This window comes from Micropterus salmoides, unplaced genomic scaffold (genome assembly GCF_014851395.1).
Source record: "Micropterus salmoides isolate LMB-PRFRI ecotype aquatic unplaced genomic scaffold, ASM1485139v1 Ms_hic_scaffold_12, whole genome shotgun sequence".
Lineage (NCBI taxonomy): Eukaryota > Metazoa > Chordata > Actinopteri > Centrarchiformes > Centrarchidae > Micropterus > Micropterus salmoides.
Window position 1 is genome coordinate 2,467,594 of NW_024040263.1, and position 11,395 is coordinate 2,478,988.

Below are 11,395 nucleotides of genomic sequence, written 5' to 3' on the forward strand. Positions count from 1 at the left end.
CAGTGCTTATCTGACATCCTCTCCACGCTAATCTAACTGCTGCCATATTACATCCTTCCTTCATGCCCACAACTTTCAAAAATGACTAAAACACAATTTTATTTGTATAGCACTTTTCAAGCTAGGAGCACAAAGTGCTTTCCATAACAGCATAAAAAAGACAATCAGCAAAATACAAGCACAAAAAACACAGTTAAAAGACCATATAAAAGAAATGTACAAATAAATCATCCAAGAGAAGGAAGTAAAAGAAAAACTATTAACCTTGAAAATAGGGGTTTGCAACTGTAGTGTGCTAAAACTATAACTGTAACTAGTTCTCAGTTGAAAAGGCAAGTCTGTAAAAATGTGGCTTAAGACAGGATTTAATAGCAGGACTGTTCCACAGCTGAGGTGCCTACAGCAAATCCTCGATTATCCTTTTATATTAACCCAGACAATGGAACAACTAGCTGGCCTAAACCAGCAGATTTCAGGTCTTTATGTACAGCAGGAAGTTCACTGATGTACTCTGGCGCCTGTCCATATAAAGCCTTGTGAGTCATGAGAAAGATTTGAAGTGATTTTAAAAGACATTGATAATTAGTGCAGCAAAACTAAATGTAAGAGTGTTTGGTCTTAGTCTGGCTGCAGAGTTCTGCACAATCTGGAGTTGAGCTACATCTCAGGTACAGAGACAGGTAAACTTAGTAACAATAGTCCAGGCGTGAGGAAATAAAAGCATGAATATTTTTCTCTCTGTTGCTTGAAGATAACATTGCTTTGATTTTGTAAAAGTTGCCAAATTCTAGGGAGTGAAAATAGTACATAATTTTAACTACTAGACCACTATTTTTTTTTTTTTCCTGTGCACCTTTCTCTATTGCACATCTGCCGGTCCTGGGAGAGGGATGTAAATGCTCTGTATTTGCCTTTCTAGTCTTTTCGACCACTCAAAGCGCTTTTACACTACATCTGCATTCACCATTCACACACTGAATCTAAGTTCAGTGCCGGGATTGAACCACCGACCTTCCGATTAACAGCCAACCCGCTCTACCTCCTGAACCACAGCCGCCCCTCCTCTGTTGCTCCTCCTGAGGTTTCTTCCATTTTTCCCCTGTTGAAAGGGGTTTTGGCGGGGTTAATTTGTCATTTGTGATATAAATAAAATTGACTTGGCCCTAGAATTCTCTATAAGCTCAGATTTTGACATCTTCATACAAAACTGACATGCCCATATGTACACTGGAAGAGTTCTTGGTCGCTATAATTATTCCTCCTCCCCATTCTTTGCCTGAAAAGATCCCTTCCCAACATAACCCCAACATAATTCTCATTTTGCACAAAAAATACATTCTATAGTTCAGCTAAGGTGAATATGGACGGTTTTGATCCTTGTTATTCATATTCCTCTATACAGCCCACATCTCAGCCACTCATTTCTCCACCAACAAAGTTCAGAAACTGGATAAGATACCACATTAAGCTCTATCCATGTTTTTGAAACCTCACTATAGTGGCGTTACAAAAGGGTCACTTCAGTGCCAGTATGTAGAGAAGAATAACTGCAGCAAACAATAACTTATATTGGGATTTTTTAAGATAGACTTCAAAAAATCTGATTATATCCCTAGGTCCTAAAAGGGTTCTTGGACCCCACCTCATGAATAGAAACTACTGTATCTGTGTTATAATAATATTACTATTCAAGTTAATAAAACTCAAGCCCTTCTAGCTACTTGCTTCCAGAATTAAAAATGTAATAAAAACTGACTATATTCAAAGACAATGTAGTAAAAAGTGTATTCTCTATAAATATCAAGTAAAGGTTCTGTGACATGTTCTTCAAATTAGTTTCAGAAGTGTGTTCAATAGCTTGGCTTCTTTAATTATCTAATTTAATTGCTGCCTTTGTAAACTTACAGGTACAATCAAGATACAAACCATACATGACCTACTCGTCAAAACATAGTTCTAATTCCACTCATTTACATTTCACCTTATTTCACATGTAAAAAAAAACAAAAAAGTATTTTAACCCTAATAAGTTTTAAATAGTAATACATAAATAAAATGTCTCCTTTTATATTTATTATTCATTTTATATGTATTTATTTATTTATAAAGTGCGGTTGTTCTGTTTCTAAATTGGTAGTCACAATTATCATTTTCCTAACAAGGCGGACCAGGCTTTTTCAAGTCTGTCCAATATTTCACTAACTCTTGTGCAGACCCAAGAATGTAGGTGATGATCTTGGAGTATTCACAGCGATCATATCTTGTGTTATAGGCCTTGAACTGGGATGGATTTGGCGGTGATGTGGGAGAAAGTCCTAGTTTTTTCATGCACATTCCAATATAAGCGTCCTCTATGTTAAATGGTTTGATTGATTTTGAGATCTCCACATATTTGTTTGGAAGATCGTTGGAGAAAATGTATCCCATGCCCAGAGTGTAGGTCGGGTATGTGGGTTCTGGGTACATTTCCTCAGAGACGTACCACTTTGAGTTCTTTGAACGCAAAACTGGCCTGTTCCACATGAGCATCCCTGTCAGGTAGTTCACCCTGGGGATTTGTGGCTTCTGTAGCATGATCACTAAATTGTCAATGTTAAGGAACATGTCAGAGTCAATCTTCATGGCATATGCTGCTGTAGGGCACCGTGTGGCCAGCCAGTCCATGATCACCATGGTTTTGATGGTCAGATTGTTGTAAGTGTCCATGAAGTCACTCTGGATCAGATCATTGTGCTTCAGATTCTCCTGTTTGAGCTTCTCCTGCAGCTGCTCAGCATCAGCTTTTCCAGAGATGCCCAGGGATGAACAGAGTAAGCACGACCTCGCCCTGAACCAGGCTTTCTTTGCCCCATGTCTGTCGGATGGCGTCCCGAGCTGCTACGTTATTTGGTGCCACTGGAACCATCAGGACAAGGAAAGGGGTCTTGGTCTTGCACACCTCACTGTTATCCATAACAAAGTGGTAGTTGCGTGGATAGGCTTGGTGGTACTGAATACCTGTAGCTGGTACAGTAGGGTGTTCTGTCGTTTCATGGATCTCACTTAGTTTAACTTTATGCTTTGGATGGATACGATAAGAAGGAGCCTGATTAACCTTGTTAGTCAGATTGAAAAACCTCTGATAGTGGACATGGAGTGGAAGGTTTGTCCACCATAACAGAGAAGTGTCAGACACAGCATATAACAAGATGAAGACCACTAGACTCAGCAGGAGCAGGAACCGGAACCAGGAGTGAAACAAAGTCTTCTTCTGATGAGATAGGCTCTCGCCAAGTTGTCTAAAAGAACAAGAAAGGCAAAGTTAACAACTTAAAAACATGATGATTCTCATGCAAGTTCTATGATTATCTTCCTGTTCCTGTGTCACTCATCTGTTCCCTCTGCCATGGACAATAGACAAGATGAATCAAAACAAGAATATTATATAACACACTGTGGCAGAAACCTTGAATCAGAATCAGAAATCACAATCTTTTATTGCCAAGTAGTTTTTACACGTACAAGGAATTTGTTTTGGAGATAAGGTGCTACATATAGACAAAGAAAATAAAAATATACAATTGACATAAATAAGTTTAGAAATATATAAATATGGGATAGATTGATAAAAACATGAAATATAGAAGAATTATGATTAACACTTAACAACAAACAACAAATACTGTATGTGCAATATACCGGGTATGTACAATGATGTGAAATTAAATAATATTTACATGTGCAAAGATATACAGTATTTGAGAGGGAAGGGGGGAGTGTCAGTGGGGGACCCAGGCCTTGTTAATGAGGCTAGCTGCAGAAGGGTAGAAGCTGTTTTTGTGGCGAGAGGTTTTGGTCCTGATGGACCGCAGCCTCCTGCCAGAGGGGAGTGACTGAAACAGTTTGTGTCCAGGGTGGGAGGGATCTTCTTTCCTGTTCACCTCAGAGTCCTGGAGGCATACAGGTTGAAGAGATGGGAGATTGCAGCTAATCACCTTCTCTGCAGAGCAAATGATAAACTGGAGCCGGTCCTTGTCCCTGGCGGTGGCAGCAGCGTACCAGATGGTGATGGAGGAGATGAGGATGGACTTGATGATGGCGGTGTAGAAGTGCACCATCATTGTCTTTGGTAGGCTGAACTTCTTCAACTGCCGCAGGAAGTACAACCTCTGCTGGGCCTTCTTGGTGTGGGAGGCGATGGGGTGGTGGGGCTGGGCTCTTTCTGAAGTTCACAACCATCTCCACTGTCTTCAGAGTGTCCAGCAGGCCTGAGTCCTGTAGGCGGACTCATCCCCACCACAGATGAGCCCAATGAGGGTGGTGTCATCTGCAAACTTCAGGAGCTTGACGGACTGGTGACTGGAGGTGCAGCTGGTGGTGTACAGGAAGAAGAGCAGAGAGGAAAGAACACAGCCTTGAAGTGAACCGGTGCTGAGGGTCCTGGAGTCAGAGAGATGTTTTCCTAGCTTCACGTGCTGCTTCCTGTCCGTCAGGAAGCATGTGATCCACCTACGGGTGGTGTCAGGAACGTTCAGCTGGGAGAGCTTGTCCTGCAGCAGGGCCAGGGTGATGGTGTTGAAAGCAGAGCTCAAGTCCACAAACAGGTTCTTGGTATAGGTTCCAGGGGAGTCCAGGTGCAGGAGGATGTAGTGAAGGGTCATGTTAACTGCATCTGCAGGGGGTCCAGGGGTGGATCTGTGATGGATTTAAGGTGGGACAACACAAGGCGCTGATGGCAGGGCGATGGTTCTGTAGTCATTTAGTCCTGTGGTCCTTGGTTTTTTTGGGGACATGGATAATGGTGGAGGCTTTGAAGCAGGTTGGCAGATGGCATGTGGTATTGAAGGAGAGCCACCTCAGCCCCTGCCTGAAGATTGCTTTGACCATGGAAGACATCACAGCCTAGAGTCTAGCAGCTGGTCACTGCTGGGACCAAATACACCCCACGCCCCTTCCCTCTCCCTACTCGCATTTTCTCTCAGCATCCTGAGGGGGATTAAGGGGAGAGAAAACAAAGTTTTTAAGGCCTCAGCTAGTTTGGACACATTTGTCACAGTTACGACAGCCATGCACACTAAATTTATCTTTATTAAATATCAGGTCTTCCGCAGGAAAACATTTGGTTAACAAAGATAAGAGTGCAGCTGTCGAGTCTAACGCTCCCAACTTCCGTTTTATGAGTAAAGTTCGAGTGCATTCCATTTTGTTTAATGACTACCTTCAATGCAAGACAATGTCTTATTGAAATTTTGCTTCTTTTGAATATGTGGCTCTTCAGTTGAATTCCTCTTCTCTGACAATATAAATAAATATCTTCAGGTCACCTGAATATGGTGAAACATTTTTTTTAAGACTTTACTGAATTGCTGTCTATAATCTGTATTGACTTTGACTGTGTAGTTATTGTTGGTGATTTAATATCCATGTTGAACACGACAAAGGGACAGGACAAAAGAACTATGTTGTGTTCTTGATAAACCTGAGATTTTCAGGCAGGGGTCTCATGTCTCTCCTTGAGACCAGGCTGAAATCAAAATGGTTGACTTTCTGCTGTTGGTTACTGCAATAGCATTTTTATGGACATTAGATGATCATCCAAAGTCCTTAATAAACTACAGTACATCCAGAACTCTGCTGCTTGTCTGCTCACCCATACCCGCTCCCGTGACCTTTACAGCTTCCACAACTAGGTCTCTTCCTCTGGAACTCTCTGCCCACACACACATCTGAGACTTTACTGATCCGTCCATTTTTAAATAACTAATAAAAAACATCTTTGCAGAAAGGCTTTAAATTTGTGATTAATTGTTTTGAGTTTTGAATTGTGTGTTTCTATGACCTTTTTAACCTATGCATTTTAACTTATGTGAGCGCTTTATAAATAAAATGTATTATTATTATTATTTTTACAGAGCTTTTGCCGTCAGGGCCCCAAGGCTCTGGAATGGCCTGCCACGAGAAAACTAGGCTGTCTTCTTTTTGGTCTCTTCTAAAAACTCACTTTTTTTCTGAGCCACCAGTTCATTTTGACGTCTAACTTTTTATCTCTTATCATTTTCTTTTTCACATATTTTGGGGTTCACTGTGGTATTTTATTTCATCCTACTCTCTGTGTCTCTGTAATGCACTTTGCTCTATAAAGTTTATTATTGTATAACACCACACACAACAAGGGCCAAACTCTGGACTAATAAACTCCAACAGTCTGAACATTTCCAAGGTTGTGGTGACTAATGTGTCTCTCTCTGATCATTCCTGCGTTTTCTTACGAATAATAAATTACAAATATATTAAAAATGTTATTTATGCTATTGCACCCACTAAGGTGAAGGCAGTCTCTGGTAAGAAAAGATCTCCATGGAGAAATGCCGGGCGGTAATAATAGAAAAAAAGCGTTGAAAATGGGTGTAAATGAACAAAGATCCAGGTCAAAGATTTTATAATTAGGGCCCGAGCACGAATTGTGCGAGGTCTCTATTGAAACTGAAGGGATTTTTTCATTTTTCCTGCAAATTTACCTCAAGTTTGGGGAGCAAATATGCTCCAAAACTCACCAAAACCGGTGAAAAATTTTGCATTTTAAGGGTTTGGCAAAATGGCTCGCTAGCGCCTCCTACAGAGTAGCCCCCGGACAAAGTTTCACCCAAGTGCACAAAATTTCTGTGGTACGTGTATCCTGTCCAGACGCACAAAAAAGCCTCCTGGAGACATTGCCTAAACCTAACTGGAAGTTGGCCATTTTAGATTGGCGTGTCATCATAAACCAGGAAGTTATTGTAACTTCAGTCTACATGCTCAAATCTGTACCAAATTTGGAATGTACTATAAAAGTCCAGGTCTGAACACATCCACATGCCAATATTCACTCAAAGTCAGAGCACCACCTCCTGGGAACGGGAAATGACACGTTTTATGTTGTAATGTACTACTCCTTGCAGGTTGGACGTATCAACTTCAAAACTGTCCCAGAAAACCCATAATGCATTGATGGAGCCATGTTTTAAAACTTGTGACTTTGCAGTAGACTCTTCGCCATGACACAGGAAGTTGTAGTAACTTGACTGTACATGCTCACATCTGTACCAGATTTTACACGTTTGAAAAGAGTCCTGCCCTAAACACATGTACAAGACAACATTCACCCATAGTCATAGCGCCACCTACTGGCAACAGGAAGTGATCTTCAACGCAGCCCCCACGGCACGTTTTACCTACATGTACAAAATTCTGGGGCACATGTAGGATGTCCAGATGTACAAAAAAGCCACAACAGGAAGTCGGCCATTTCATATTTTATGGTTATTTCAGGATTTTTTACAAACTTTAACAAACTCCTCCTAGAGAATACTACTCTAAAGCCACTGACGATTAAAAGTTGTACAAACGGTTAGTTTTCATGAAACGCTGTGCCTATGGTATCAAAAATCAATGAATGAACTGCATCAAACTTTATGTGCTTGATAAGAGTCCTAACAACATCTACATTTTCATTTATAGGCGTAGTGCGAAGTGCTATGTAGCACCATAAAGGGGACAAAGGAAGTGGTGATTAACACGTTTGTTCAGCGTCTGAAGTGCGTTGGAAATTCACAGCCACACTGGCAGAGCTCCAGAACTTGTAATGCGGCCGCCTCACAACTCGACATTTATTATTTAGAACTGAGATATGCAAGGCAGTCCTTCTTTGACATCATCACCAAAAACAATGATAATGCACGTGCCTTGTTTGCTACTGTCGACAAGCTAACAAGCCTTTGCCAGTAGCCTCTGAACTTCTATACCAGGGTCTGCAATGAATGTTCCCATATCAAACATCCTGTTTTTAAATAAAGTCACTGAAAAGGCAATTTTTCCACAGCTAAGCAACTTCCTGGCACTTAACCACTGTTTTGATGTCTTCTGGTCAGGATTTCGACCACACCACAGCACTGAGACTGCTCTTGTTAAGGTCTTCAATGACATTCATTTAAACACAGAGAGTGGCAGAAATTTAGTCGTAGTAGCCTATTATTGGATCTCAGTGCTGCAGTCAACAACAACATATTACTAGACCAACTGGAAAGCATGAGAAATGTGATTTTTCGTCGTTCTTTCTTTTTTGTGCCCATGTCCCCTTAGGGGCTCCATATTTTATTAGGCTACAGTATTTTGTCTTTTCATCAAAATGCACAAAACACTGCATAAAATAATATAAGAAGAGATCATCAACATGAAAAGACCAGATGAGTACAATAGCAGCCAGCAGGTCACAACACAATCCCCAAACAACCCCCTGCCTGGACACCTGCTACAAACAGGCATCTGCAGCAACCCTTAAACTAAAACAGCCACTGCATGGGCTTAAAGCTGTGTGAAGCAGTGATCCCCTGCTCTTCGGTGGAGAATAATCCCAAGACTTGCCGTCAATTTTACAACATGGGCAGGGGCCACAACAGGCCCATGTTGCCCATCATGGCCCCTGCCTTAAGCGCCATGAGGGATGTTGTTGGTGGACAAGTTTACAGACCTTTTAGCAGCATTGATAGTGGGATCTCAGGAGTGGGCATTATCAGAGGTAAAGTTGGCAACGCTTGTTGTCTTAACTGCCTCACGAGGAAGGGTGTGTTCAATAGACTATAGGCCTTTAATGATTAATTATGCGGTATGTGTGTGATGGCAGGTGGTTGGAAGAAAATGCCATTTAAGGGCCATTTCATTAAACTGAAACAAACCTGACAGAGACGTCCCTATTGTTTGCTAAATTCAATTTAATTTCATTGTATTCATTTCAAATGAACATACTTTTAAGGGGCATTTTGGGGCAAGTAGTCTGCAAAACAACACATTGAAACTATGGCAATGATATTAAGATAAAAATGTATTATCATTCTCAACACCAGCAGGTACAAGGCTTTGCTTTCTGTTACTAATGGTGAGTTCCAGTACAGCTGAATAGTTAAATTGGTTAACTTAAAGTAAAATATTAGCCAAAATGAACATTTTAACCCTGACACTGAGCAGCAAAAGAGAGCTAGGAGAGACAGTGACGTACTAAAGGTCTAGCCTCGCTCATTACCATAAACAAGAAAGAAATGCATGTATGAATGTAGAAATAAATCCAAAGAGAAATATGCAGAATAAAACTAGAGAAACCTATAAAAATATTTGTTTGTTTCCCATTAATTAATTTAATTATTTGTCTCTTTTTATTTAAAAGTGCATGTTTATGTATTGATTTATTTATTTCTGTGTCATTTTGGGGTCCTTACAGAGTCAGTAGACAATACAAAAGGTACAAGATTAGCACCTGGTATTTTCTACACTATTTGTTTAGCATTAAGCATCAAAATAACCTGAGCAGACAAGTTTCCAAGGCTGGATTACTAACTAGGCGTGAGAAACTGGCCCAGCTGGTCCTACATGCCCCAACATTCCAAAGTTCACTGCATGTCATTTTGTAGAGAAACCCTGTGTAAAAAAATTGTTTAAATGATCTTGGTTCATATTGTGTTTATATAATGCTATATATTCCTAAATAAAGTTGTGTTTAATCAAACTACCACAACCTAAATCGCTGCCTCCAAGTTCCCAGTAAGTCATCCAGAACTCCTGTGCTGAAATAAAACTTAACATGTTTGTATGTGTACACTGATATTGTACTTTAGTGGTACATGTGTGACTACAATTAAGTCACCCAGTTGGTTATTCAGCCTTGGGCATAATATCAATATCTTTAGCATAGTGGAAGAAGACTACATAAAAAATGAAAATAGGCAAACAACAATAATGAATTTTATTTTAGTGTCAGACACCCAAAGGTGCCCAAGACACAGTAGCTTATTTAGTAGGGGACTTTTACAGTGAGGCTGTACAGTAAAATGCACAGTAGGCCTAAATGGGAAGGAAAGGAAAAGTAGCTAAAAACCTCCATAGACTCTGGAGGGACCAGGAAGCTCGGCGCTTGACGTTTTTTTTTTTTTAAATTAAAGATAAAATGTTCAAAATAAAGCCGCATATAGGCTATCGAACAACAGCACAAACGCGTAGTTAGTTTGAAGAGTAGGAAGTGAAGCGGGTGTTGACAGTTGAACTGACAAGCAGAGATAAGCGGGGATAGGCTATAATATCGATGTTTGTGGCTACAGAGAAAATTATCATTTGGCTGCGTGTGCCCTAATATAACCTACGGCAATATATATGAAACAGTTTTTTTTAAATCTAGGCAATTTTTTCATCAAACTTATTAAGATTATGAACAATAACAAGTGTGTCTCTTTGTATTTAAAATGGGTCTACCTGTTGCTTTACTCATCAGTCCGGTCAGCTGTTAAGCAGTCGGAAATAGGATCAATTTAATTTTACCAAGGTAAAGTTCATTTGTCTTATCTGAGTTGTGACTGTGGGATGGCCTACTGGTATGGGAGGTTTCTACAATGTTTTTAAATCCTAAAAACTATGGCACCGGCTATTCGCTGTGGCACATTTATTGGGCATTATATTTATGAGCCAAATAGGTTAATAATTAATAAATAACTCAGTAGCCTACTAAGGACATTGTCTGCACTGGCCAAAGGGTGTGTTTTAGTTTGAAGGGAGTTCAATGATTTTAAGTCCTTACCTTTCCACCCCGTCCACACCTGAGCCAGCGATCCCCATGGCTGCTGCGATACCTCCTTCCTGCTTCTCCGATCTTCTATTGTAGTCCTTGGCTTCCGCTATGAAGTTAATCATTTAAGTAGCCCAGCGTGCGACGGGCTTAGGCTGCTAACTAACCATAACTTCATGAATCACGAACTTCTCGACTGCCCATGGTGACAGGACTCAGACAGTTTGGGACTGTCGACGATTTCAGAGAGAGAAACAGAGGGAGTGGTGATGGAGCGGGGAGAGGCTGTGTCAGAGCGCTTGCTTCACGAATCGCTCCTTCCTTGAAGAGCAAGGCTTTCCAAAGGTTCACATGGCGCGCGCGCGCGCACACACACACACACACGCAATCTACCCCCAAGTTAAAACCAGCGCATCCTTCGTCCAACTCCACTGCAATCTGAAAATTTACTGCATGGGGTCATGCGGTTTGTTCTAGCTTATAAGTGTGTGTGTGTGTGTGTGTGTGTGTGTGTGTGTGTGTGTGTGTGTGTGAGGGGGGGTGTTGTCACCACAGTTCTTAAGAATAAGGGAGGAGACACATTCCTGAAACTGGGAACACCAAACTTTTGTCTATCTATCTACTGTGAAAGCTGTTTAGAAAAGTAGCCCACTGTAGATTGATAGATTGTTTTGCATAGGCTATAAGCTCAATAATGTTTCATCCAAATATTTTGGTGACAAATTGTGAAAATTAGCTCCCTGTCATTTTCCATACTGATGTAGATGGTGATGTTGCAAACTGTCAATGGCAGGTCTTTAGGCTTAGGCCTACTAACTGCAAAGGGAATTT

General features: G+C 40.8%; 1 pseudogene; it reads right to left on the reverse strand.

The window, feature by feature from the left end:
• Positions 1-845: 845 nt before the first annotated feature.
• Positions 846-11,019, reverse strand: LOC119898651 (annotated as a pseudogene).
• Between the last annotated feature and the right edge of the window lie 376 nt (positions 11,020-11,395).